This window comes from Heterodontus francisci, chromosome 4, assembly GCF_036365525.1.
Source record: "Heterodontus francisci isolate sHetFra1 chromosome 4, sHetFra1.hap1, whole genome shotgun sequence".
Classification (NCBI taxonomy): Eukaryota; Metazoa; Chordata; class Chondrichthyes; order Heterodontiformes; family Heterodontidae; genus Heterodontus; species Heterodontus francisci.
In genome coordinates this window covers 134,987,541-135,014,782 of record NC_090374.1, presented here as the reverse complement: position 1 = coordinate 135,014,782, position 27,242 = coordinate 134,987,541, and the positions used below count along the sequence as shown (strand labels likewise).

At 44.3% G+C, this 27,242-nt stretch overlaps 1 protein-coding gene across 4 annotated transcripts in view; it reads right to left on the bottom strand.

The window, feature by feature from the left end:
• The window catches only part of kank1a (KN motif and ankyrin repeat domains 1a), a 415,056-nt gene that overhangs the window by 206,584 nt on the left and 181,230 nt on the right, over positions 1-27,242 (bottom strand). The window contains exon 3 of one of the 4 annotated variants that reach the window (XM_068030198.1): positions 4,528-4,603. The exons of the other annotated variants lie outside the window; for them this stretch is intronic. The gene's annotated coding sequence lies outside the window, so the exon portion shown is untranslated. The remainder of the gene's footprint in view (positions 1-4,527; positions 4,604-27,242) is intronic. 4 annotated transcript variants of the gene reach the window in all.

The following is a 27,242-nucleotide window of genomic DNA, read 5'->3' as shown; positions in this document are numbered from 1 at the left end:
CTACAGGCCAAGTGCTTGAAAATGGGACTAGAATAGTTAGGTGCTTGATGGCCAGCACAGACACGATGGGCCAAAGAGCCTGTTTCTGTGCTGTATAACTATGACTTTACCTTACCTTCCCTCCATCAGCTTGACAACACAAAAACAGATGTCACCACAAAACTAAACATTCCAATCCAAATTTATAAATCATACCTGCCAAATTGCATACAAATGTCAATTATTCATCCTTGTGCATTCCCTTAATGTCTGCCTTCCTTGAACTTTAGTCTGTTCTAACACTCCTACGCAGTGCTCACCCAGTGGCTGCAGCATGGCTGGTGGAACACTGCTGACATTCAGCACAGGAGACTGCAGATGGCCTTGGATGCCTTAGAGCAGCTCTGGGACAAGCAGGCCTGGCTTCGGTCTGCACCGTCGCGGTAAGGGCAGCAGCAGTCTGGGCTGCTGGTTAGCTGGCAGCAGCAAGGGCAGTGAAGAGTTGCAGGGGTGGAAAAAGGAATGAGAGAGGACAGTAGGTTCGTGCTCCAAGGAGCCACTGTCACTCCTCCGGGCCAGCACCTCAGCAATTCTAGCTATCTGTTGAAGAATAGAGTGCTGTGACATCCTGCAAGCACCTAAGAGCACCATTATTCACAGCCATGATGGCAGCAAGCTGGGACTCCACTTCAGCACTCAGACATTGGCTTCTGTTTGTGCTGTAAGGGAAGCCGAAACACCAGCCATCAAACACTGCAGCATGGTTGTGTCCACAAGTTTCCATCATTTCTGTGCTGGAAAGGATGGACTTAAAGTTCTGCACAAAGTCCTGAGTAAAGTGGATGCCAGGCTCCTCCATAGTGCTGCACATTGACCAAAGGCTTCTGGCAGGCTTTGCACAAAGCATTTGATTGTGAATACTCATCAGCCTTTTTCTGCACACTGCCCCATCAAAGTCCTCATCTGAGTCCTCTGCAGCAGAACTTGTGTGTGACCTTGCCCTCTGGGGAGCTGGCACCTGCATTACCCTTGCCAACTGCCCTGGTTTCTGACCACTTGTGCCTGGTGACTTCCTGTATATATGCCACCTCTAAGCTATCCTCTAAAGTACTCAGTGTCAGTATCTGAGCTAAAAACAAGAAATGCTGGAAATACTCAGCAGGTCTGGCAGCATCTGTGGAGAGAGAAGCTGAGCCAATGTTTCAGGTCAGTGACCCTTCTTCAGAGCTAATGGCCGAGAGAGTGAGATCAAGTGACAGTATTTCTTCATCACTACTGTCATCTTGCTCTTCCACCACTGATTGGCCAAGTTGTAGCACTTGGGTATCTGAAAGCAGAAAGACGCCAGGGTAGGTTGTGGTGAGGGGAGGGGGGAGTAAGAGGTGCATGCTTACACATCGGCAGCTTCTAAAATAGAACAGATGGGATGAGGGGCAAGTGGAATGTGCAAAGGAAAAGTAGGTAGGAAGATACAGTTAACTTCCATGGTTTCAGCCCCGCTGCTGGCCATGGCCTCTTCAATGAGGACCAGTACCATCGCTTCCATAGGGATTAGGACAGGCAACTGTGCCCGTTTCCCTCTGGTTAGTTCCTGATGCCATCGTTATACATTATTTTGTCCTGCAAAAGAGAAAGTGAATTGTGTTAGTCAGTGAGATGAAATCTATTTGGCTAATGTGACTCTCATGGTTAATTAGCCAGCTGGCAGTGCGTGCAACCTGTAAGATATAAGTACAGGCTTGCAGCAGCACTGTGTGTGTTGGTGTGGTGGAGCATATGAATGTTAGGTATCAGCCCTGATTAAGAGAGATTACTGGTAGATGCAAGATGAACCTGTAGTGCATTGAGCTGCATCTGAGGCTAGTGGTGTAGATGATGGAATGGATATGGCATTTGAAGGTGCATTCACTCGCCTTGACCACTCAGGAGATCATTGAACTTCTTACGGTACTGCATCTAGGTCCTCTGAGCTCGACTCCTGGCCACTGACTGTCACAGCTATCTGTTCCTGCTGCCTTCTCAGATTTGTCTGGAGGGCCTCATGGTCACCTGGGATACAGCACTTCTCTCCTCCTCTGCACCACCTCGGCCAAAGGCCTCCAGTGCACTGTCAGAAATCTTGCAGCTCGCTCTCTCATGTTGTGCCAATCTTCGGTCTTTCCCAGGTTAGAATCAGTTGTGGAATGACTTCTCGCACCTGCTCCAGTCACAATACACCTCCACTTTAAGTAGTGCAGGCTGGGTTTCAGTTCAAGCTAGCTTTAACTGGTGCTAACCTCTCAACTTTGGGGCCCCTGCTGAGGAGTGCAGCCAACCAACAGCATGGTAGCATTGTCTGCCCACTACAATCATGGTAACGAGCAGACAGCACGAAGTTGGCTACTGCTGGCATCAGAGGCAATGGGTGTGACTTAAACACACATCTTTCCAGTGCCTGTTTTCAAGGGTTACTGAATGTTGTGGCCCGACTCCTCTTTATTCAGATTTCTTGGATCCCATGAAACAAAGTGATTGGGATTAATTATTTTATCCCTCCCAAATATCCTGAATTCACATGATTATCCTCATTTCATTTAAACTACCATCCACTTGCCTGACAGGATGGAAACGTGAACTTCCAGTGAATTGTCAGGGAACCGGCAGTACTGTCAAGATAAAGCTTATTTAGACAAGCTTGTTTGAAAAGAAACAAATCCACCACTTCAACCAGAAGTGAAGGGTTTGTTTGCTTAAAAAAAAAAGTACCAGATTTAGCTTCATGGTATTTCCACACAAATCATCCCCTTTAGGAAGCTTCCAAGCCTCAGTGCCCTTGTCGCAGATTCAAACTCCAAACACAAAAGGTGAGTTTCTTGCAATTTTGCAATACATGCACAGAAAAGATAAAAACAGGAATAAAGCAACTATCTATGACTCTCTATGACTTATTTTCTCATGGAAGAAAGAAATGACATATGCAATCAAAGATTCTACTCACTGAAGTCAGAGCTGGAGAAAAATAGAAATTCTCCAGTGCTATTTCGCCCCCCCCCCCCCTCCACCCACTCTTCTAATACCATGTTTATAAGGCTTGAAACAAAATGTAGTCTCACTGCAAGACACACTCAATTTGTTTCTGGAAGTCCCCATTTTTGGTTAATAAAACTAGATTAAGTTAATTAAGGCACCATCTTCTGGACAGACATGCAACTGCATCACCTTTTGTCAACTAACTGAGGCCCACTCGCACACAAAATAAAAAATGCAGATTAGTTACCATTTTGTGCCAAGCACCTCTTCATTTCAACTCTACACAGATCAAGGGGTAGATTTTAAATTATATGCAACCATTTCAAGTACCAGGTCTCTGACATATACGTGGCGGGATAGGCATCCCAATGCAGCTCCCCAGCCCTTGGCTGGAACAACATCGGAGGCTCAGAGATCAACCTAATGCAGGAAAAGCTGAGTCCAGGCAGAGTCTCATCAAAGACAGGGGGTAGTCTGGGGCAATGTTCCCTCTAATTTCCTTTCGCTGTGCGAAGCTCATTTTATGCATTGCATGGTCCCTTTAATATGCTTTCACACAGCCTAATCGCGATTGTTGCATGGCTAGCAGCCACGCAGCTTAAAAGGAACATTGGTCTGGGGTGACAGCAGCCTATATTATTTCTGTGCAGCCCAAAAGTGCAGTCGTGCTCCTCCTGGGGCATAGAGGAAATTTTAAAACTTAGCTTTTCAAGCCTCTTCTGCTATACCACCAGTTTTTAGTGAGAAAAGTGTCCACAGTGCTGCTCCGCAGACTATAGTATTAAGTTGGCATTGACATCCTACAGAACCCTGATTTGTATAGGTTAAGGAGGCTTCCACTTGGTGCGGTGGGCACATCTGATACCCAGAAAGGCCTGGGATATAAGCAGCCAAATATGAATGGGACTATTAAGTCTAGCACCGTAACAAATTTATAACGGCTACCATCCCATTTCCACCAGATCCTTAAAATCTAACCCCAATCCAGTCCAAGACTTGAAAACGGTTCTCATGTATGAGAGGCTCTGCAAGTACAGGTTGTACTCTTGGAGAGAAATAAAGAAAAGACTTATTCTGTGGAAGTCAAGCCATCTTTTCACTTCTAGCCTCCAACTATGCACACTTTCTATCACAACCACTCATCTTTCCTTATGTTAACCATAGCCAATGCTCTCTCGAGTTTTCTGTTCATTCTTGTTCTGCAGCTCAAAAACACTCTTCCATCGTCCTATATCCTAAGTTGAAATCATGACTCATTCTCCTGCACATACTTTCCCAAGGCCTCAAAACTGTGGACATACATCCTAAACTTCTTCAGCCTTCCTTCTACATCTTCAGGATTTTAAATAGACATGATGAAAGGCCATCGACCTGAAACTTGAACTTTGGTTCTCTCTCCACTGATGCTGCCTGACCTGTTGACTGTTTTCCAGGAATTTGCTGTTTTTATTTCAGATTTCCAGCATCCACACAATTTTTGTTTTTGTCTTAAAATATATACATGGCATCACCGAATCACTACTTCCTGATTTACCTCACCATTTCATTTACTCATTTCAACCTTGGTGATGTCGTTCCGCATTGTGTCTTGATCCTTAACCTTTATTTTTCAATTCTAAACAAAGGAAAGGGGACAGCAAGAATCAGTAACACAACCTACACTCGAGAACTTAACCCTGCAAAAGGGACAGAAAATGGCAAGAAGTGTGTAAATTATGCTTTGAAAACGTTGGAATTCCAAATTTAATCCAGGCTGACATCAACCCTTGCTTTCAGACTGAACTAAATTGAGGATTCCGAGCAGAAAAATGTGATGCAAAATAGCCCTTCATTTGAGAAATTAATTTGCACATTATTCATCATGGCACCCGTGGTAAAGAAAGACTTACACTTACTTATATCAAACATTTCACAACATTATAATGCTCTAAAAGCACTTCACAGCCAGTGAGGTTCATTTTAAGAACATTTTTATTAATGGTGCTTTTGATATAGATCCATTGGCACCCCAGCGTGCATACATTTCAAAGTGCCCCAGTTTTGTGTACACATTCTTTATATGATGCTGACGAAATGCACATGCAGCCTTCTGTGATAAATTGTTATTTTCGCACTAAAAAAATGAATGATCCAGAAATTTGAATTAAACTGAAATCTAGGAAAATAGCAATTTATAGTGGAAACTAATTTGAGCCATTAATTCAATGAAATGACCTTGAATTGAGAAGACTGTAGTCATGAAAAATCTTTTGACTATTAAACTGCTTGTAAAGTGCGTGAAGAGACAAAACTCTCAACCCAAATCCTTGTCACTCTGATAATAGTTGGAAAAGGTTTGATTACATCAGTGAGTGACAAATCACATTGGTGACTTATACAGGCAGCTTGAGAAAATTTGATTACCATTCCATTCACTGACAGTGTTTCATTGCTACTGGGTAAGTGCTGCCTGTGGGAGGTTATGGGAAAATTCATTTCTGGAAATGGCAGTGGTGCCTAATTTACTTTGCTGCCCAAGTCAGCACTTTAAAGTAAATGGGCAGCACACCATGTTGCTGGCTATCAATAAGTATTGCCACTAGAAAGGTAACCATATAAGCACAAGAAAGGGGCATGTACCAGTCTGGAGATATAGATTAAGTGCTATCAACTGCTTGATTATATGTGCATCACTGAAAAGGTTATAAGCCAGCAACCATTTGGCAGGCATAATTTGGGACAAATCTCAAGTGGATCAGGCACTTGGATATATTTTCAGGCCTGCTCGTACAGCAGAAAAATGAAACTGTTCAACTATCTTACCATGGCATTTCAGCATGCATATATTTTGAACTGCCCCAGCTTTTAGCTTTCATGACATTATATTTATAGGCCCTGGTTTTGGACTTCCCCAGATGTGGGAGCATCTTCTCTACATCTACCCTACCAAACCCTTTCATAATTTTGAAGACTTCTATCAGGTCACTCCTCAGTCTTCTCCTTTCTAGAAAAAAAAGAGCCCCAGTTTGGTCAGTCTTTCCAGATAGTTCTCCACTCAGTTCTGCATTATTCTTGTAAATCATCTTTGCACCTTCTTCAGTGTCTCTATATCCTTTTTAATATGGAGACCTGAATTGTACACAGTACTGTGTTGTCTAACCAAGGTTCTGCATAAGTTTAGTAACTGCAGGAGTTCCTCAGGGCAATTTCCTAGGCCCAACCATCTTCAGCTGCTTCATTAATGACCTCCCCTTCATATGGTCAGATGTGGAGATGTTCACTAATGATTTCACAATGTTCAATTACATTCATAATTCCTCAGGTACAGAAGTAGCCCATGCCCATAAGCAGCAAGACATGGACATCATCCAGAATTAGGCTGATAAGTGGCAAGTAACATTCACACTACACAAGTGCCAAACAATGTTCAAATGTTCATCTCCAAAAAGACAGTGTCTAACCACCTCCCCTTGGCATTCAAAGGCAATACCATCACTTAACCCCCCACTATCAACATCCTGAGGATCACCACTGACCAGAAAGTTAACTGGACCAGCCATATCAATTCAGTGATTACAAGGGTAGGTAAGAAGTTGAGAATTCTACAGCGAGTGACTCACCTCCTACCTCTCCAAAGCCTTTCCACAACCTACAAAGGCACAAGTCAGGAGTGTGATGGTAATACTCCACTTGACTGGATGAGTGCAGATCCAAGACCACTCAAGAAACTCAACATCATCCAGGACAAAGCAGCCCGCTTGATCAGTATGCCATCCACCCAACACTAGTGACTTTTTTTATTCTTTCATGATGTGGGTGTTGCTTGCAAGGCCAGCATATGTCGCCCATCCCTAATTGCCCTCGAGAAGGTGATGGTGAGCTGCCTTCTTGAACCGTTGCAGTCCATCTGGTGCGGGTATACCCTCAGTGCTGTTATGAAGGGAGTTCCAGGATTTTGATCCAATGAAAGTGAAGGAACGGCAATATAATTCCAAGTCAGGATGGCGTGCGACTTGGAGGGGAACTTGCAGGTGGTGGTGTTCCCATGCGTCTGTTATCCTTGTTCTTCGAGGTAGAAGAGGTCGTGGGTTTGAAAGGTGCTGTCGAAGGAGGCATGGTGAGTCGCTGCAGTGCATCTTGTAGATGGTACTCACTGTTGCCACTGTGCATCAGTGGTGGAGGGAGTGAATGTTGATGGTGGTGGACGGGGTGCCGATCAAACAGGATGCTTTGTCCTGAATGGTGCCGAGTTTCCTGAGTGTTGATGGAGCTGCACCCATCCAGGCAAGTGAAAAGTATTCCATCACACTCCTGACTTGTGCCTTGTGGATAGTGGACAGGCTTTGGGGGAAGTCAGGAGGTGGGCTACTCGCCACAGAATTCCCAGCCTCTGACCTGCTCTTGTAGCCACGGTATTTATATGGTTGGTCCAATTCATTTTCTAGTCCATGGTAACACCCAGGATGTTGATAGTGGGAGATTCAGCGATAGCATTGTCATTGAATGTCAAGGGGACATGGTTAGATTCTCTTTTCAGGGATCATCATGGCTTGGCACTTGTGTGGCACGATTTTAATTTAACAGCCCAAGGCTGAATGTTGTCCAGCTCTTGCTGTATATGGGCACAAACTGTTTCAGTATCTGGAGGAGTCATGAATGATACTGAACATTGTACAATCAGTAAACATCCCCAATTCTGACCTTATAACAGAGTGTTTATTTTTTGACAGGGTGCCCCATATCATAACCTTCATCTCCCCTGAAGGACAAGAACAGCATGTGTAACAGAACACCATCACCTCCAAATTCTCGTCTCAGTCACACATAATCCTAACTTGGAAATATATTGCTGTTCCTTCATCATTGCTGGGTCAAAATCCTGGAACATCCTGTTTAACAGCACAGAACTGTGGGAGAGGCATTACTGAGAGAGACTGCAGTAGATTTAGCACATAGATTTTCTAATACTTTTGACAAAGTAACAGACAAGCTGGTTGTTAGAAAACTTCAGGCCGATAGTCGAAGAGGAAATATAACAACATGGATAGAAAGTTGATGGAGCATCAGGAACATCACTTAAGATAAATGGACTGGCAAAAGGTTGGAAGTGGCATATGCCAAGGATCAGTGCTTTTGTTTTATTTTCTGAGTATACAGATTATTTGACTTGGGCATAGGTAGCATAATCATGAAATTTTCTCATGTCACAAAACAAGGGCATGTTCTCACTGGAAAGGAGAAGGTTGAGAGCAATGCTCCTTCTAAGCTGTACGCAACACATAGTCCTCATGCAGGTGGTGCACAAGGCAGCCCCCTTAAGTTACCATGCAGCTGTGCAAAATAATTTTAAAAGGCCATGCACTTACATAAATCATCTGCGTACTTCAAAAAAAAAATTAGAGGAAACATTGGTTGAGAGGTGATATGATTGTCGTGTATAGGATTTTAAAAGGGACTAGATAATGTAGACCATGACAAGCTATTTCACTTTATTTTAAATCATAGAACCAGCGGTCATGGCCTGTGCTCTAAGGGAGCCAAATTCAGAACTAATCTGCGGAATCGATGTTTCAGTGAGCAAGTTGCCAATCTGTGGAATAGACCCCATTGGGAGATGATAGAAAAATTTTGTATGGATTAGTTTAAATGCAAAGACTGCTTTCCGAAAATATCATGGGTACAGCATACAAATCATTTGACACATGTGGTAAGCATAGCATGCTTGGAGGAAGAAGTGACTTTGAGCTTATGATTCCCTCACTGGGGTTTTCCTCACTACATGAGAGAGTTTGCTGCAGACTAATTGATAGAAATTGATTGCGATGATTTGTCAACTCCTCCATTATCATTGTATCTTGGTAGAAGGTGAACTAGGGGCGGCACAGTGGCGCAGTGGTTAGCACTGCAGCCTCACAGCTCCAGGGACCCGGGTTCGATTCTGGGTACTGCCTGTGTGGAGTTTGCAAGTTCTCCCTGTGTCTGCGTGGGTTTTCTCCGGGTGCTCCGGTTTCCTCCCACAAGCCAAAAGACTTGCAGGTTGGTAGGTAAATTGGCCGTTATAAATTGTCACTAGTGTAGGTAGGTGGTAGGGAAATATAGGGACAGGTGGGGATGTTTGGTAGGAATATGGGATTAGTGTAGGATTAGTATAAATGGGTGGTTGATGGTCGGCACAGACTCGGTGGGCCGAAGGGCCTGTTTCAGTGCTGTATCTCTAATCTAATCTAGATGAACCTTAGTCTTTTCTCATCGAGCAATTCTTAACTTATGTTTCAAGGGTAAGGGACTTGACAAACAGCAAGATAGGCTACAAAGGACGTGGTAAAACGGAGACATTTTATAAAACATAAGTCAGCTGCCGTACATTCCATTATAGAAAAGGACATTAAAACTGTAGAGAGCATACGGTGTATAGCGAGCTTACGCTGTAGATTCACCGGGATGATGCCAGGGATGGGAAACTAATTAAGAGCAATGTTCCCTCGAGGCTGCACGGGTGCGTAGCCGTGCAGCAATCCAGGGAACAAACAGGCCACACACGCACAAGCAACACTCCCTTTAAGATGTGCACATGCGCAGCAATCTTAAAGGGATCTCACAGTGCAACAAGCAGACTGCGTACTTTAAACAGAAATTAGAGGGACCATGACTCCACAGAAGGCTCAGAGATTTAACAGAGATTTTTAAAATTTGAAGAATTTTGGTAGTCAACAGGGAAAAACTGTTCCCTCCAGTTGGGAAGCCAGTAGTTCATCAAATTAAAATGGTCACCGAAAATGCGAGGACAGGGGATCGGAGAAATGTCCTTATGCTAAGGATTTTTCAGAGCAATGAGTGAGTGAGACAGTGATCACAGCAGGTTTGACAGAAAAAGCATATTTAAAGAAGAGAAAAGGCACAGTGTTATCTCAGAGAGCTCAATGTGCTGAGATTCATTTCGGATTACACTAAAGAACTAGAAGAAAATGGTAGGCAGAGTGGTCTCTTCCCGTACTGTAAACTTTTATGTTTCTAGATTGTGGGGAATAAGGAAATGAGGAATTGTAAACTCACTGAAGATACAGAATTTCTTTTGAGCTTCGGAATACACAACTGAAAATAAATAGAAATGGTAAAAGTCAATGAATCAATGTTAATAACTATTTAAGCTTTGGACAGCTCCCCCAGTTACTTAATGGATAAATGCACTGCCCACTCTGGTACAGTGAAGGCAGTTTAAGGGTGAACAACTTTTAAGGAATTAGCCCAGTTGTAAGATTCAATGAAAAGCCGAAATCATGCCTTTAGCCTATACAGTTCTGTAACCTCATGGCCCGGCATATCTCCCACTCTACCATTACCATCAAGCCAGGAGATCAACCCTGGTTCAATGAAGAGTGCAGGAGGGCATGCCAGGAGTAGCACCAGGCATACCTCAAAATTAGGTGTCAACCTGGTGAAGCTACAACACAGGACTATCTGCGTGCCGAACTGCGTAAGCAGCATACGATAGACAGAGCTAAGCGATCCCATAACCAACGGATCAGATCTAAGCTCTGCAGTCCTGCCACATCCAGCCGTGAATGGTGGTGGACAATTAAACAACTAACTGGAGGAGGTGGCTCCACAAATATTCCCATTCTCAATGATGTGGGAGCCCAGCACATCAGTGCGCAAGAAACGCTGAAGCATTTGCAACAATCTTCAGCCAGAAGTGCTGAGTTGATGATCCATCTCGGCCTCCTCCTGAAGTCCCCAGCATTACAGATGCCAGACTTCAGCCAATTCGATTCACTCCACGTGATATCAAGAAACGATTGAAGGCACTGGATACTGCAAAAGCTATGGGCCCTGACAATATTCCGGCAATAGTACTGAGGGCCTGTGCTCCAGAACATGCCGCGCCCCTAGCCAAGCTGTTCCAGTACAGCTACAACACTAGCATCTACCCTGCAATGTGGAAAATTGCCCAGGTCCTGTACACAAAAAGCAGGACAAATCCAACCAGGCCAATTACCGCCCCATCAGCCGACTCTCTAACATCAGTAAAGTGATGGAAAGTGTCATCAACAGTGCCATCAAGCAGCACTTGCTTAGCAATAACCTGCTCAGTGATGCTCAGGTTGGGTTCCGCCAGGGCCACTCAGCTCCTGACCTCATTACAGCCTTGGTTCAAACATGGACAAAAGGGCTGAACTCAAGAGGTGAGGTGAGAGTGACTGCCCTTGACGTCAAGGCAGCATTTGACCGAGTATGGCATCAAGGAGCCCTAGCAAATCTAAGGTCAATGGGAATCAGGGGGAAAACCCTCCGCTGGCTGGAGTCATACCTAGCGCAAAGGAAGATGGTTGTGGTTGTTGGAGGTCAATCATCTGAGCTCCAGCACATCACTGCAGGAGTTCCTCAGGGTAGTGTCCTAGGCCCAACCATCCTCAGCTGCTTCATCAATGACATTCCTTCAATCATAAGGTCAGAAGTGGGGATGTTCGCGGATGATTGTACAATGTTCACCATTCGTGACTCCTCAGATACTGAAGCAGTCAGTGTAGAAATGCAGCAAGACCTGGACAATATCCAGGCTTGGGCTGATAAGTGGCAAGTAACATTCATGCCACACAAGTGCCAGGCAATGACCATCTCCAACAAGAGAGAATCTAACCATCTCCCCTTGACATTCAACAGCATTACCACCGCTGAATCTCCCACTATCAACATCCTAGGGGTTACCATTGACTAGAAACTGAACTGGAGTAGCCATATAAATAAAGTGGCTACAAGAGCAGGTCAGAGGCTAGGAATCCTGAGGCGAATAACTCACCTCCTGACTCCCCAAAGCCTGTCCACCATCTACAAGGCACAAGTCAGGAGTGAGATGGAATACTCTCCACTTGCCTGGATGGGTGCAGCTCCATAACACTCAAGAAGCTCGACACCATGCAGGACAAAGCAGCCTGCTTGATTGGCACCCCATCTACAAACATTCACTCCCTCCACCACTGACGCACAGTGGCAGCAGTGTGTACCATCTACAAGATGCACTGCAGCAATGCACCAAGGCTCCTTAGACAGCACCTTCCAAACCCGTGACCTCTACCAACTAGAAGGACAAGGGCAGCAAATACATGGGAACACCACCACCTGCAAGTTCCCCTCCAAGTCACACACCATCCTGACTTGGAACTATATCGCCGTTCCTTCACTGTCGCTGGGTCAAAATCCTGGAACTCCCTTCCTAACAGCACTGTGGGTATACCTACCCCAAACGGACTGCAGCGGTTCAAGAAGGCAGCTCACCACCACCTTCTCAAGGGCAATTAGGGATGGGCAATAAATGCTGGACTGGCCAGCGTCGCCCACATCCCATGCATGAATTTTTTAAAAAAGTTATGAGTGAAATGCATTAATACCAACAGATAAACACAGAACTTTGTTTCATCTTTTAAAGTCTGAAATATAATTTCTCTGCTTTATTCTCCCCCAACGGGAGCAGGAATGGTGCCTAAGAGGCTAAGCTTAGATGTCCTCTAACATCTGTATACAAGAAGGGACTTGAAGATATATGATGCTCTGGCCTCAAGGTAAAATCAGGACTCAAGTCAGCACCCCTCTGCCTCACTGCTATGATACGAAGCAGGTACCTCAGTTAAGACCATGGACTTTCAAAGCAAATTCTAAAGAGGCACCTGTTCTAATTAGAGACAAGTACTCACCCTGGATTATGGTTGGAAATGTGTGTTCAACAAATGAATTTGCTTTCAGCCAACTCTTCACTTCCTGCTGCTTGCTGAAACCTGGCAGAAAAGTCTGCTGCTGTTGTGGCAGGCCTGGAAAGTGTTGTTGCAATAATATTTGGCTGCTAAGCACTTTGGTTTGTTTTTATCAGCACTGACTGCTCCTGACAGTGTAGATCCTTCAGAATGTTGATATAGCTTCAGAACCAGATTGCATTGCAATTTTTTCTTTAGTAAATACATCAATCAACTTAATAGAATAATTTAGATAAGGAATCAAAACATCCTGAATAAAAGTGATTCAGTTGAGCATACTGCACCATACTGAGTATGAAAGTCCCAAGTTCAATTTACATTACCCGATCTCACTCTCAGCCACAGTTGGGGCAGTGCAATTAACTGAAAGCGCATTTGACCAGTAAAAAGAAATTGATCAATTTCCTGATCTCGTCATAACACTGAGTTCCCAACAAAGTGAAAAACAAAAAAGGTAGCCAAAAATGAGTAGATACAAAATCAAAAATTTGTTAAAATTAACCTCCCATTTGGACCATAATACAACTAATAAAGATTAAAAATACTCTGCACATATCAACATAAAATAGCTCTGCAAACTTCTTATAACCATCCCAGTATCAAGACGGAAGATGGGGGGCAAGAGGGTGAGAAAGAGAAAATAGGTACTAAGAATACTGTTTGACTTCAGCGTGTAATGCAAAAATAACCTCTGGCTTCTTTTCTCCACTACCTTAAACCCCTCTCCTCTCATTTCCAGCAACAAATGTGAGAAGCTCAGACTTGGCCACTAAAATGGAGTCCATTCACTCTGCTACCTTTGTCATATCCCTCCCTCCCCCAGACCACCAAGTCAACTTCCCCAATCTTCCCCATGTCCTAGCCCTGAACCACATCTTTCTTGCATTTTCCTCCTATTGCCCCTCATGCCCTTTTTGATGAGACGCACCTCCTGCTCTCTGCTTATTTCTACTAAACTGTTAAATATTTCTATTAAATATTTCTATTAAACTAAACGCCTGTCCTAGCTGCAATGCTAACTGATATTGTATCAATTCTCTTTCCTCATGTACTGTCCCCATCTCTCAAATGTGTAGTCAGCAACCCCTCCCCAAAAATGCCACCATTAAACCCTTCTGTCCTTGCAAACTACCACCACATCTTCAAACTCACTTTCCGCTCAATAGGCCCTCAACGTATTGTAACCAACCAAATCAGTGACCGTATTTCCACAACTCAATGCTTGAAGCTCTCCAATCAGGTTTCCATCCGTGTTCCAGCAAAAGGCCCTCATCCCAGTCACAAATGGCATCCTGTTTGTGACCGTGGTGTGTTATCTATCCTCATCCTTTGTCATGGTTGAGCACAGCATCCTCCTCCAATGCCTCTCCTACACTGCCCGCTTGAATGGAACTGTCCTCACCAGGTTTCACACTTGTCTATCCAGTTGTAGCTAAAGAATCTCCTACAATGGCATCTCTTCCTGGCCTGGCACCATTGGGATCCCCCAAAGATCTATCCTTGCCCCCTATTTCTCATCTATCCCTCATCATCCAAAAATACAGCCTCATTTTTGACACGTATGCTGGAGACAGCCAGTTCAACCTTACACCACCTCTCTCAACCGCTCCACTGCCTCAGTGTTGTCAGACTTTTTGTACAACATGCAATACTGGTGGAGCAGATATTTCTGCCAATTAAACATTGGAAAGACTGCAGCACGACACATACTCTGTTCCCTAGCCGTGATTCCCTCCACCTCCCTGGCCACTTTCTTAGTATGAACCAAACTTCTCGCAACCTCAGCATCCTACTTGATTGCAGCCTGAGCTTCCAACTTCACATCCTCCCAATCACCAAGACTTTGTACTGCAACACCTGTAAAAACATCTCTCCCTGCAACTGCCTCAGCCTATCTCTGTAACCTCCTCCAGCCCTAAACCCATGAAACTCTGTTCCTCCAGCACTTATCCATTCCCCCACTTCTGGCAGCAGTCCCTTCAGCTACCTAGGTCCTAAGTTCTGGAATAACAGAAAATGCTGCAAATACTCAGCAGTTCTGGCAGCATCTGCGAAGAGAGAAACAGAGTTAATATTTCAGGTCTGTGACTTTTCTATGAGAACTGGGAAAAGTTAGAAGTGTAAGAGGTTTTGAACACATGAAAGGGGGAGGGTGGGAAGATCAAAAGGGAAGGTCTGTGATAGGGTGGAGGGCAGGAGAGATTAAATGTCAAAAGGTTTCCTGGTGCAATGTCGAAATGAGTGTTAATTGGGCAAGTAAAGAAACAAAAGATGTGTCCAGAGGAGTTGTGAATGGCAGGATGCTGAATAGCTGCCATCTGAAAGCAATAGGAAACGAGAGAGCGAGAGAGAAACCAGAGAGAAAAAGGAACCAGCCAGCAAAGAAAGTGCTGGAATTGCCTCCTTAAACTTCTCTGCTTCTTCAAAGAATCGATACAGTGCGGAAGGAGGCCATTCGGCCCATTGTGTCCGCACTGGCTGTCCAAAAGAACAATTCACTCAGTTCCATTCCCCCGCCTTCTCCTCGTAACCCTACACATTCTTCCTTTTCATATAACTGTCTAATTCCCTATTGAATGCTCCAATTGAACCTGCCTCCACCACATTCTCAGGGAGTGCATTCCAGACCTTAAACACTCACTGTGTGAAAAAGTTTTTCCTCATGTCACTTTTGCTTTTCTTACCAAAGACTTTAAATCTGTGCCCTCTCGTTCTTCATCCTTTCACGGATGAGAACAGTTTCTCTCTATCTACTCTGTCCAGAACCCTCATGATTTTGAATACTTCTATCAAATCACCTCTCAGCCTTCTCTTCAAGGAAAACAGTCCTAACTTCCCCATCTATCTTCATAACTGAAATTCCTCATCCCTGGAACCATTCTCGTGAATCTTTACTGCACTCTCTCCAATGCCCTCACTTCTTTCCTAAAGTGCAGCATCCAGAACTGGACCCCTCGCTTCCTTTAAGACCCCCCTTAAAACCTACCTCTGACTCAGCTATCCAAATGTTAAACTGAAGGAAAAGAATTTTGGCTGTTTAATTATTATCTCTCAAAATTCTAAAAAAAAAGTCAAGCCAAAACAGAGATCTGTGGTAATTTAAGCTGAAGGAAGAGAAGTTAGACTGTGACAATCTTTTATCCCTCAAAAACTCTAAAGTCAGATTGATTCTATTGAAAGTGTTTGCAAGTTGTTAATTATTGAAATCCATTGCTGAAGGAAGGAAAGCATCACTTACTGCTTCAATTAGACTACGGACTATTCCACTATGGAAGAACCTTTTTTCCCCATCAGACGGCTGTGAGGACTTCAAGCAACATTGGACTGTAAATTTGCAAGGGCTCTATTTTTTTCTATTTTAAATGTTGTTTATATCTTCATCGTGTTTAAGAATTTAGTTTTTCTAATTAAACAGTTAATTTGTTGATTTAAAGACACCTAGTTTGGTTAGTCTCATTCAGGGGTTAATAGATGGTACAATTTGGCTGGATCTTTCTTTAATTTGGAAATTTTAAAATGATAGGTTAGGTGATCTGCGGAGGGATGGGATTGAACAAACAATGCGTTTCTCCCACCACAATCAGAATCGTATATTTTGATTGGGGGGCTTTGACTGGAGCAGTCGGTCGTAACATAAGGTACCTCAGAATAGAATCTTGGAGAATTGGTGGGAAGTTATTACAATGGATTAAGAATTGACCACATTCCCACGAGCAGAAGGCGGTCATTAATGGTTGGGGATCTGCTTGGAAAACAGTGCTGTCCCTCAGGGATTGGTGTTAAGGCCATTGCTTTTTACGATCTTAATTAATGACCTGGATATGGGTATGCAGACAATAGTCTGCAGGTTTGCATAATAGATCTGTAACAAGCGCTGGTAGTGTGGACAAACAAAAACTACTCAAGCGGAAACATTAATTATACCCTCCTGGGTATAGAAAGAAAATTATCTTGGTGTTATAGTACATGATTCACGTAAGGTTCATGATGAGTGCCATAAAGCAAAGAAAACAGAAAGTATTCGGTTGCATTGCCAGGATAACTCAACATAAAACAAAACACACTTTTTAGTCCTTGTACAAGACTTCAGTTAGGTCACTTCGAATACTTCTTATAATAGTTCTAGTCCTCTTAGGTGCTGGGTGATAAAGTAGCTTTGGAAAAGGGTCAAGAAAGGGTCACAAGAATGATACCCAGTTTAAAACACCTCAGTTACCCAAATAGACTTTAAAAAGCTGGGTCTATTTACTTTAGACATGTGCAGACTTAAGGGCAATCTGATAGAGGTGTTTAAGATAATGAAAGATGAGGTCATGCATTTGGGGATGGCAAACAAGGCAAGGGAACACACATAAATCGTAAGATTCTGAAAGGTGCAGAGGAACAGAGACCCCCTGTCTATGGATCCCTGAAGGTAGCAGGATGGGTAGATAAGGTGGTCAAGGCAGCATACAGGGTACCTTTTTGGGCAAGGCCTTGAATAGAAGAGCAGGGAGGCTGTGCTAGAACTGTATAAAACACTAGTTAGGTCACAGCTAGAGTACTATGTACAATTCTGGTCACTGCATTGCAGGAGGGATGGCATCACACTAAAGAAGTGTGAAGAAATTTATAAGTTGTGTGGAGCTCGATTGACCATCATTTTCTTTTATGTTCAGGCTTCCAGGAATGGAGAATTTTAGCTATGAGCAAAGATTAGATAGGCTGGGGTCGTTTTCTTTGGAATAGAGGGGAATCTGAGGGGAGATTTAATTGTGCTGCATAAAATTATGAGGGGGCCTAAATTGAGTGAAGAAGAACCTATCTCCATTAACAGTAATTGGTAGAAGGATTAAAGGGGAGTTGAGTAGTAGTTTTTCACCCAGAGGCTGGTGGGGTTCTCTGCCTGAAAGGGTGATACAGGCAGAAACCCTCATCACATTTAAAAAAAAACTTGGATATGCAATTGAGGTGCCATGACCTAGAGGGCTACGGACCAAGAGCTGGAAGCTGGGATTAGCTGGCATGGATGCGACAGACTGAATGGCCTCCTTCTGCGCCGTAAGTCTTTCCATGCTTCTATTGGACTGTGATCATACAGATGGATTGTTTCAATTAGACAAGTTAGAGAGGACCAGGGGTCATGCAAGGGTAGAACTGGGTTAGATGTCAGTTGGTGATTCTTTTTACAGAGGCCTGTACATCTCATCGAACAAATTACTGCCTTGTACAATGTGAGGGCCGATTTGCTGCATGCCTTTAAAAGAGAGCTGGGCCAGCTTCTGGCTGGGACAAAGATGACGACAAACAAAATATAATACAAATAATACATAATCATTGTCACTGTGGATTAGGCTTGATCGCCTGAGAGGAGAATTTTCTAGACGTTTTTCCTCCCTAAATTGGCCTTTCTTAAAAAAAAATCTGTTTTTTGTCTCTCCCAGAAAAATACATGGCTGCTGTTGAGTGGGGCTGTTCTGAATCGTAATGTTAAAAGTTGTGTGGAGCTCGAATGACCAGTTGGTCTCTTCTTGTCCATCATTTTCTTTTATGTTCAGGCGTTATTTCTCAGTGCCTTCAGCACTCAGCCTATACCATTTAGTTATACTGGTCCCGAAATTCCACAGGCGTTCATCCTGGTCAACCATCATAACGTCAGGAGGGAGACGAGCAGAATGCTCGTAGAAACAGCATGATTTAAGTGGGAAATTAGGAAGTCCAGCCCCACCCCAAGAATCTCAGGTCCATAATTTCTCATTTTTAAACCAAAAGGTGAAAGAAATTATGCAACAGAAAGAATGCATTTAGTGATCAAGTTTCACTGTCAAATTAAGTCTCAAATTAATCCTGTGTTGATGTATTAGGGAGACAACTGACATCATATAATAGTCATCGTGATGAGCAAGAACCTAATCTTTTCATCTATTGTGCCTGCCTTGGCTGGAAATAAAAATATGGCTTCTGGAGGAAGCCACTGAATTCAGCAAACTTGCCGATGGGACTTTGATGCACAAATGGCTAAATTGCTAAATTGCTGGGCCCGGCCGAACAATGACTAATTGCGTGTTACTGGATCAGGCAGCGATCAATAGTGTTACCGGGTTCTCTGACAATTGATTGTGTTACTGTGGTCTTGAGAAGCCCCTACCTATGTGTAGGCACTTGAAAAAACAATAAACTGCTGGGATGACAAAAAGCAAGATCAAAAAACAATGATGTGACGATGCAACAAAGACCCTATATAAGCTGGCCTCCTCACAAGCAAAAACGCTTGGAGAAGAAACCAATGAGAAGATGACATCAAGACGATGTCAGGTCTGCGCACAAGCAGGAAGCAACAGCAGGCTGCTCACCTACTGTCACGATTCTACTCCATCGCCAGAAGACCGACTGAGTGGGTCGTAGTAAGTATACAAGATGACATTGGATCGGCAGACAAGCAGGAAGCGACAACAGACTGGTTATCTATTCTCACGGACCTTCTTAGGCAGTCCCTCAGGAACGAGGATAACTTTCTTCCACTCCAGGGTTGTGGGTCCTTAGGTGACTAAATAGTCCAATTCTGGAACCGCACACTCTGCCACAGGTGGGGCAACTGGTGTTTGGTGAGGTGAGTGAATAGGATGCTGCAGTTTTTGAACGCTCCTTCTGCTGTTTGCACTTGGTCGCTGCCTGGGCATGTCGATGTTGTTCGAACTAGCTGGCACCTTCGGGGACGCTGCTTCTCCATTTTGGGCAGTCTCGGGCAAGAGATTCCCACGAATCTGTGGAGATGTCACATTTTTTCACGGAGGCTTTAAGGACATCCTTGTAGTGTTTCCTCTGCCCTCCTGGCAGCCTCTTGCCATGACTGAGCTCAGAGTAGAAAGCTTGTTTTGGAAGTCTTGTGTCAGGCATGTGGACGATGTGGCCCACCAAGCATAACTGACTAGCCAGCAGTGGTGTCTCGATACTGGGGCTGTTGGCCTGAGAGGGGACACGGATATTGGAGCGCCTGTCCTGCCACTGAATTTACAGGACTGCACAGAGACACCACTGGTGATCTCTCTCCAGGGCTTTGAAATGTCTGCTGTACAGTGTCCATGTTTCCGACGCATACAGGAGGGCAAGTAACACTATGGCCCTGTAGACCATGAGCTTGGTGCCAGGTTTGAGGTCTTTGTCATCAAACACTCTTTTCCTCAAACGACCGAAGGCTGCGCTGGCACACTGGAGGAGATGCTGAGTTTCATCGACAATGTCTGCCCTTGCTGAGAGGAGACTGGGCAGTACAGTGGTTAGCACCGCAGCCTCACAGCTCCAGGGACCAGGGTTCAATTCTGGGTACTGACTGTGCGGAGTTTGCAAGTTCTCCCTGTGACCGCGTGGGTTTTCGCCGGGTGCTCCGGTTTCCTCCCACAGCCAAAGACTTGCAGGTGATAGGTAAATTGGCCATTATAAATTGCCCCTAGTGTAGGGAGGTGGTAGGGAATATGGGATTACTGTAGGGTTAGTATAAATGGGTGGTTGTTGGCCGGCGCAGACTCGGTGGGCCGAAGGGCCTGTTTCAGTGCTGTATCTCTAAATAAAATAAAGTATGGGTAATAATCCATATTGCCCAGTGGTTTGCCATGGATCTTGATAGTCAGGGGAGCAGAGTTGTGCCACGGGAGCAGGCTGGTAGAGGACCTTTGTCTTCTAGATGCTTAGCTTAAGGCCCATTCTTTCATATGCCTCCGTGAATGCATCGACGGGGGTTTGAAGCTCAGTCTCAGTGTGCGCATACGCAAGTGTCTTCAGCGTACTGGAGCTCAATGACAGAGGTTGGAGTGGTCTTGGTTCTGGACTGAAGGAGACATAAGTTAAATAGTTTGCCGCTCGTCCTGTACAGAATATCTACTCTGGCAGGGAGCTTCGAGGAGGAGAGGAGGTGGAGCGTTGGGGTGAGGAAGATGGAAAAGAGCCTTGGTGCAATGACAGCCTTGCTTGACCCCAGTTTGCACTCGGATTGGGTCAGTGGCAGATCCATTGGCAAGGATTACAGCTTGCATGTTGCCGTGCAGCAAGCAGAGGACAGTGACGAATTTCTCTGGGCAGCCAAATTTGAGGATGATCCCTCCCGGTTGATAGTCGAAGGCCTTTGTGAGATCAAAGGTGGCCATGTATAAAGCTGGTGCTCCCTACATTTTTCTTGGAGCTGTCTTGCTATGAACATCATATTCACTGTGCCTCTTGATGGACGGAATCCACATTGTGATTCCTGTAGGAGCTCTTCAACCAAGAGGAGGAGGCGGTTGAGAAGGACTCTTGCAATGACCTTCCTTGTAGCAGACAGCAGGGATACCCTCTGTAGTTACCACAATCGGTCTTGTCGCCTTTTTTGAAGATGGTCACAATTACGGCATCTCGAAGATTTCCTGGCATGCTCTCCACTTTCCAGATGAAGGCGATGAGAACATGTATTTGTGTCAAGAGTGCCCCTCTGCCATATTTTAGAATTTCGGCGGGAATCCCATCTACGTCGGAGGCCTTATTTTGTTTTTAAACTGTCAGATGGCCTTTCTGATCTCATGTCGGGCTGGGGTTGTGCTGAGGTCGTGGCGGGTAGCATGCTGTGGAATGTGGTCGAGGGTGCACGCATCAAGGACTGAGTCGTGATTGAGAAGATTTTTGAAGTGCTCCTTCCAACGAGCGTGGACTGCCTCTCTATCCTTGATCAGGGTCACTCCATTCTTTGCTCTCAGTGGGGTATGTCCTTGGGTACTTGGGCCATAAATGGTCTTGACTGCACTGAAGAATCCACGCAGATCATGGCTGTCAGTGAGCTGCTGTACTTCCTGCGCTCTTTCAGCCCACCAGCTTTTTTAAGGTCACAAGCTTTTTGTTGAACCTCAGCCTTCAATTGTCCGTACACCTGATTTTTTTCCCTTGAATTTTTGGTGAAGCTTCCAGTTCAGGAACACTTTGCGCTTGTGATTTAGTAGCTCCTGGATCTCCTGGTTGTTCTCGTCAAACCAGTCTTGAAGTTTCCTGGTCGAGAAACCAAGAATATCTTCACAAGTGCTCATTATGGTAGCTTTGAGGGCAGACCAGGCATTTTGGATATTCTGTGGTTCCTGCTCGTTGAGCATCGCCAAGTTGCTTGCAAGATGCTGCCTGAGTAGGTCTTTCTTTGCAGAGTCCGTGATATCATTGACATTGATTTTCCTGTGGCAGTGCTTCTGCTGCCACTGCTGTTTTTGCACTGGGTATGGAGATAGTAGCTCGGATTAGGCGATGGTCAATCCCACAGTCATCGGCTCCTATCATGGCACAGGTGATGCGAACATCCTTGTGGTCCTTCACTCGGACGATGATACAGTCGAGCAAATGCCAATGCCTGGAGCGAGGATGTTGCCATGAGGTCTTGTATTTGTTGCTCTGCTAAAATAGGGTGTTCGTTATGTTCAGGCCATGTCCAAGGCATTTCGTCAGAAGAATGACTCCATTGGTGTTAGCCCTGCCAACACCTTCCTTGCCAATCACACCTTTCCAAAGGTTTGTGTCCCTCCCAACTCTGTCATTGAAGTCTCCAAGGAGGAACAGCTTGCCTTCCTTGGGAACACGGAACAGCAAGCGATCAAGGCTGGAGCAGAATTCCGCTTTGGCTTCATCTGTTGATTCTAGGGTTGGGCGTATGGGCTGACGACTGTGGCATGCTGTTTCTGGGTTAGGTTGAGCCAGTGGGTCATGAAACGATCGTTTAATCCACAAGGGGGCTCGCTGAGGCGGTTGGCTAGTTCATTTTTTATGAGGACGCCAACTCTGTGATGTCGGGGCTCTTCTTCTGGTTTACCTTTCCAGAAGGATGTGTATCCACCACCTTGTTCCTGGAGCTGGCCTTCTCCTGCCCGTGTCTCACTCAGGGCAGTGATATCAATGTTGCAGTGGCTGAATTCTCGGGCTATGATACTGGTGCAACGTTCAGGTCTGTCACTGCTGGGGTTGTCCATGAGAGTCCTGACATTCCAGGTCCCGAAGTTCATTTTGAGAGAGATGCCTGTGTGTGGGTTCTTTTAATGTGGCATGGCCGTTGCACACCGACTACTACCACATGGTCTGAGTGAAGCAAGGTCTTTATCCAATGACAGGGATAGCCAAGACGATTGGAGACCAGGCTCCGCTACACGATTTTGGTAGTAATTCTCGTGTCCAAGAACACATGAGGCATGTTAGCCTACACGTCACCTTGTCCATGTGAACTTGAGTGTAATAATTCACTAGTACGTTTACATAATTCCTAAATTACTTCATTCGTTGGTGTCATCTTCTTCCCACAAGGTTGACTGCCATGGATCTCCACCTCTGTCAGTCCTGTGCTGTCCTTACACATTCTGCATAGGTCAACTGCATCCAGTCCATTAGATCTGTCATCCATTTTTTTCTCTGCATCCCTCTCCTACATTTTCCATTGATTTTTCCTTCCAATAATTGTCTCCGTCTACCTTCTGCTCTACTGACGTGACCAAAGTATTGTATCTTTCTTTATTATGCATTATTTTCCTCTTTTCTCCAGCACTTCATCAGTCTTTCTGCCTGTGTAAGATATGTGGAACATCCTCATATGTCCACATCTTGAATGCATCCAACTTATCAATAGTCTCTTTATTTGTTGTCCATGTCTCTGAGGCATATAACATAGATGACAAAACGTAGCACCTCAGCATTCTTTCCCTAAGATTCAGGTTAAGTTTCTTGGATGCTAACAAGTCCTTCGTTCTGACAAAGCTGGTCTTGGTATTCCTGAAAATTTGTATCTAATGATACAAGAATCCTACCTGCATTTACATGCTGTTCAAATTAGTCACAGAAGTTAAATGCTATTCATTTTCTGCATGCGGGAATAGATTTCCATGACAGATTATTCCTGTCAAAGCAAAACTTCACCATCATCCTGGGGGTTACCATGGACCAGAAACTGAACTGGAGCAGCCACATAAATACTGTGGCTACAAGGTCAGAGGCTGGGAATTCTGTGGCAAGTAGTTCACCTCCTGACTCCCCAAAGCCTGTCCTCCATCTACAAGGCTCCAGTCAGGAGCATGATGGAATACTTTTCACTTACCTGGATGAGCACAGCTCCAACACCACTCAGGAAACTCGACAACATCCCAAACAAAGCAGCTCACTTGATTGGCACCCCATCCACCATCTTCAAATTCACTCCCTCCACCACTGACGCACAGTGGCAGCAGTGTGTACCATATACAAGATGCAGTACAGCAACTCACCATGCCTCCTTTGATAGCATTTTCCAAACCCATGACCTCTTTCACCTAGAAGGACAAGAGCAACTGGAACATCACCACCTCAAGTTTCCCTCCAAGCCACACACCATCCTGACTTGAAAATTTATCACTGTTCCTTCACTGTCGCTGGGTCAAAAGCCTGGAACTCCCTTCCTAACAGCACTGTGGGTGAACCCGCACCAGATGGACTGCAGCTCACCACCAGCTTCGAGAGCAATTAGGGATGGGCAGCAAATGCTGGCCTAGCCAGTGACATCCACGTTCCATGAAACAAATTGCAGCTTGCAAATTGGATGTTCTCATTAATTAGGCACAATTTTCAAGCTTTGTTATTTGTTCACAGACTGGTACTGAATTTAAAGGCTCCCCACTTTATTTTTTTGCTCAGATTTAGATTTTTTTTAAAAATGTCAACTGCAGTTACTCAAACCTTCAAACAACTAATAGTTACTAAACCATTTGTCCATTATAAATTTAATGCCATTTCAGATCACTGGAATTTTCACATTGCCACAGCTTATATTTAAGTCCTCAGGAAAGGAATACAAACCGAGAATAAGTTTCAGCAATACATCAACAAGGCAGCATCTCCATTTGCATCCTGGAACCCAAAGTGTTTCATTAAAAAGGTTCATAGGGCTGGATTTGTGGGATGGAGGAGAGGGGATTAACTTTGTATTTAGCATGGCAAAGGTTAAAAAAACTGGTTATGCATCATCCACTTGTGAAGCAGGGCACAACACTCAACAATGTGCCACACCACAATTTCAGACCTCCACTCATTTCTTCCCATTTTCTATATTGATCATGTTCAATCAAAATGACAAATGCATGCCATGACTATGTTCCACATTCACATCAAGAACTAGAATGAAACATTTCTAAACCCACTTAAGATCTCTACAGCTGGCAGAGAGAGGAGACTTTTTAATCCCATTTGTCTGAGCTGGACTGGAATCAACTTTCAAAAGCGCAGAAACAACAATTTGCATTTAAACAATGTCAATAAAAAGTCACAAGGCACTTCACAGGGGCGTCATCCACAGTGTGACACTCAGCCACATAAGGCTATATTGGGACGTGACCAAAAGCTTGGCAAAAAAGGTAGGTTTTAAAAGTGTCTTAAAGGAGGAGAGAAGGATATGGAGAAATGGAGAAGTTTGGGGAGGGAATTTCAGAGCTTAGGGCTGAGGCAGCTTAAAGCACAGCCAACGACAGTGCAATGATGGAGACCTAGGATGTGTAAAAAGACAGAATAGGATGAGCAGAGAAATCTTGAAAGATTGTAGGGCTGGCAGAGATTAAAGAGATCACAAGTGGCAAGGCCATGGGAGGATTTTGAAAAAAAGGATGAGAACTTTAAAAAAAAAGATGTTGCCAGACAGAGAACCAATATAGATGAGCAAGCACAGGAGTGATGAGTAAATAGGACTTGCTGGGAGCTGGGATGCAAGCAAGAGGTTTAGATGAGCTAAGGTTTGTAGAGGGCAGAAGATGGAAGTCAGCCAGGAGAGTGTTAATTGTGATCAGTTGTTTAATTATATGCAGGTGGGGGATGTTAATTGGGGTCTTACTTGAGCACTCATAAGCAGACACTTACCGAATCTGGTGGAGGGTTTGAGTGAGGAGCTACATGTTTGTAATCCTTTTACTCTGCACAATACATGTGAAACTGAGTAAAGATGAGCTTTATCATCCTGCCACAAGAAGCTTTCTGGAGTTTAACAGAGAGCACTGGAATAGTCAAGTGTAGCTGTAAAGGCACGGATGAGGATTTCAGCAGCAAATGAGCTGAGGCAAGGATGGATACAGGCGATGTTAGGGAGGTGGAAGAAGGCTGTCTTGGTGATGCAGAGGGGATGGCATGGAGGCTCAGCTCAGCGCCAAACGGTATTCTAAGCAACCACAGCGCTAAATCTTTTTCACAAAAGGAAAATGCTGCAGATGCTGGAAATACTCAGGTTATGCAGCATTTGTGGGGGGAAACATTAAAGTAAACTGACCCAAAACATTAACTCGGTTTCTCTCTCCACAGAAGCTTCTTGACCAGTCACATCTTTTTTGTTGACTTTACGATTTATCCTGACATTCTATATGGAAGGCACTGCTTTCCTTTTCTAATTTTACTTTTGAGGAGACTCACCAGATATGCTCCATTTTGCTCTTTGACCAACCTAACCATCTTTGGATGTTGGAAATGAGAGAACAATGATAGCTATAAAGACCAATGCTGTTAGTGTTGAGTTAGCTGATCTGACTCAGGATAGTTGAGGTGCTACAATTCACCTCTGCAGCGTGGACGGAAAGAAAAAGATACAAAAATCAACAAGGTTTCCTACTTCTCATTGCTTTTCAGAGACTCCTGCTAGAACATTAATGTTTGTGGATGTTGAGTGAGGGCAAGATCTAATCGTCTTCTGAAAGTCAGCACACAAGTATGGTCACTAGATTGAAATGCCAGAGGGTATATTTGCACAGAAGAACTGTATGCTGGGAAATGGAGAAATGAATTGGAAATCAATAATTGTGGTGAGTTCTCAAGCTGCCACATCATCTTGTGTATATTCTGAAATAGTTTTATCTGGTGATGGAACTTGAGCTGGGGGAGAAAGAGGAAATTAGGTTCCTATTATTACTTTTAAAGGCTTCGATTCAAATCCAGTCTTGACGCAGTTCCAAGTGAGTGAGCCCGCAAAATTAAAAACGCCCATCTTACTCAGAGCCCACAGGAATAATTCATGAAAGAAATGGTTACATTCATGTTGAGACATTAGGAATAATTTTCTGAAGTCAGGGTTAACCCAAGTTCTTGGACATAGTAATAGGAGCTTTGGTATTGGATAGAATATCAATGCTTACTGGGGTGATAAAGTTGGAGAAATATTTGAAGGTACTGTAGCATAGTGGGTAGGTAACTGGACTAGTAATCTAGAGGCCTGGACTAAATCTGGAGGCCGGTGTTCAAATCCCACCATGGCAACTGGGGAATTTAAATTCAATTAAATAAAATCTGAAATAGAAAGTCAATATAATGGTGACCATGAAATTACTGATGGTCATAAAAACCCACCTGGTTCACTGATGTCCTTTTCGGGAACAAAATTTGCTATTCCTACCCAGTCTGGTGATGTGACTCCAGACTCACAGCAATGTGGTTGACTCTTAACTGCCCTCTGAAATGACCTGGCAAGCCACTTAGTTGCATTAACATGGTTGCTCACCATCTCCTTTTCAAGGACAATTAGGGATGGGCAATAAAGGCTGGCCTTGCCAGCAATGACCC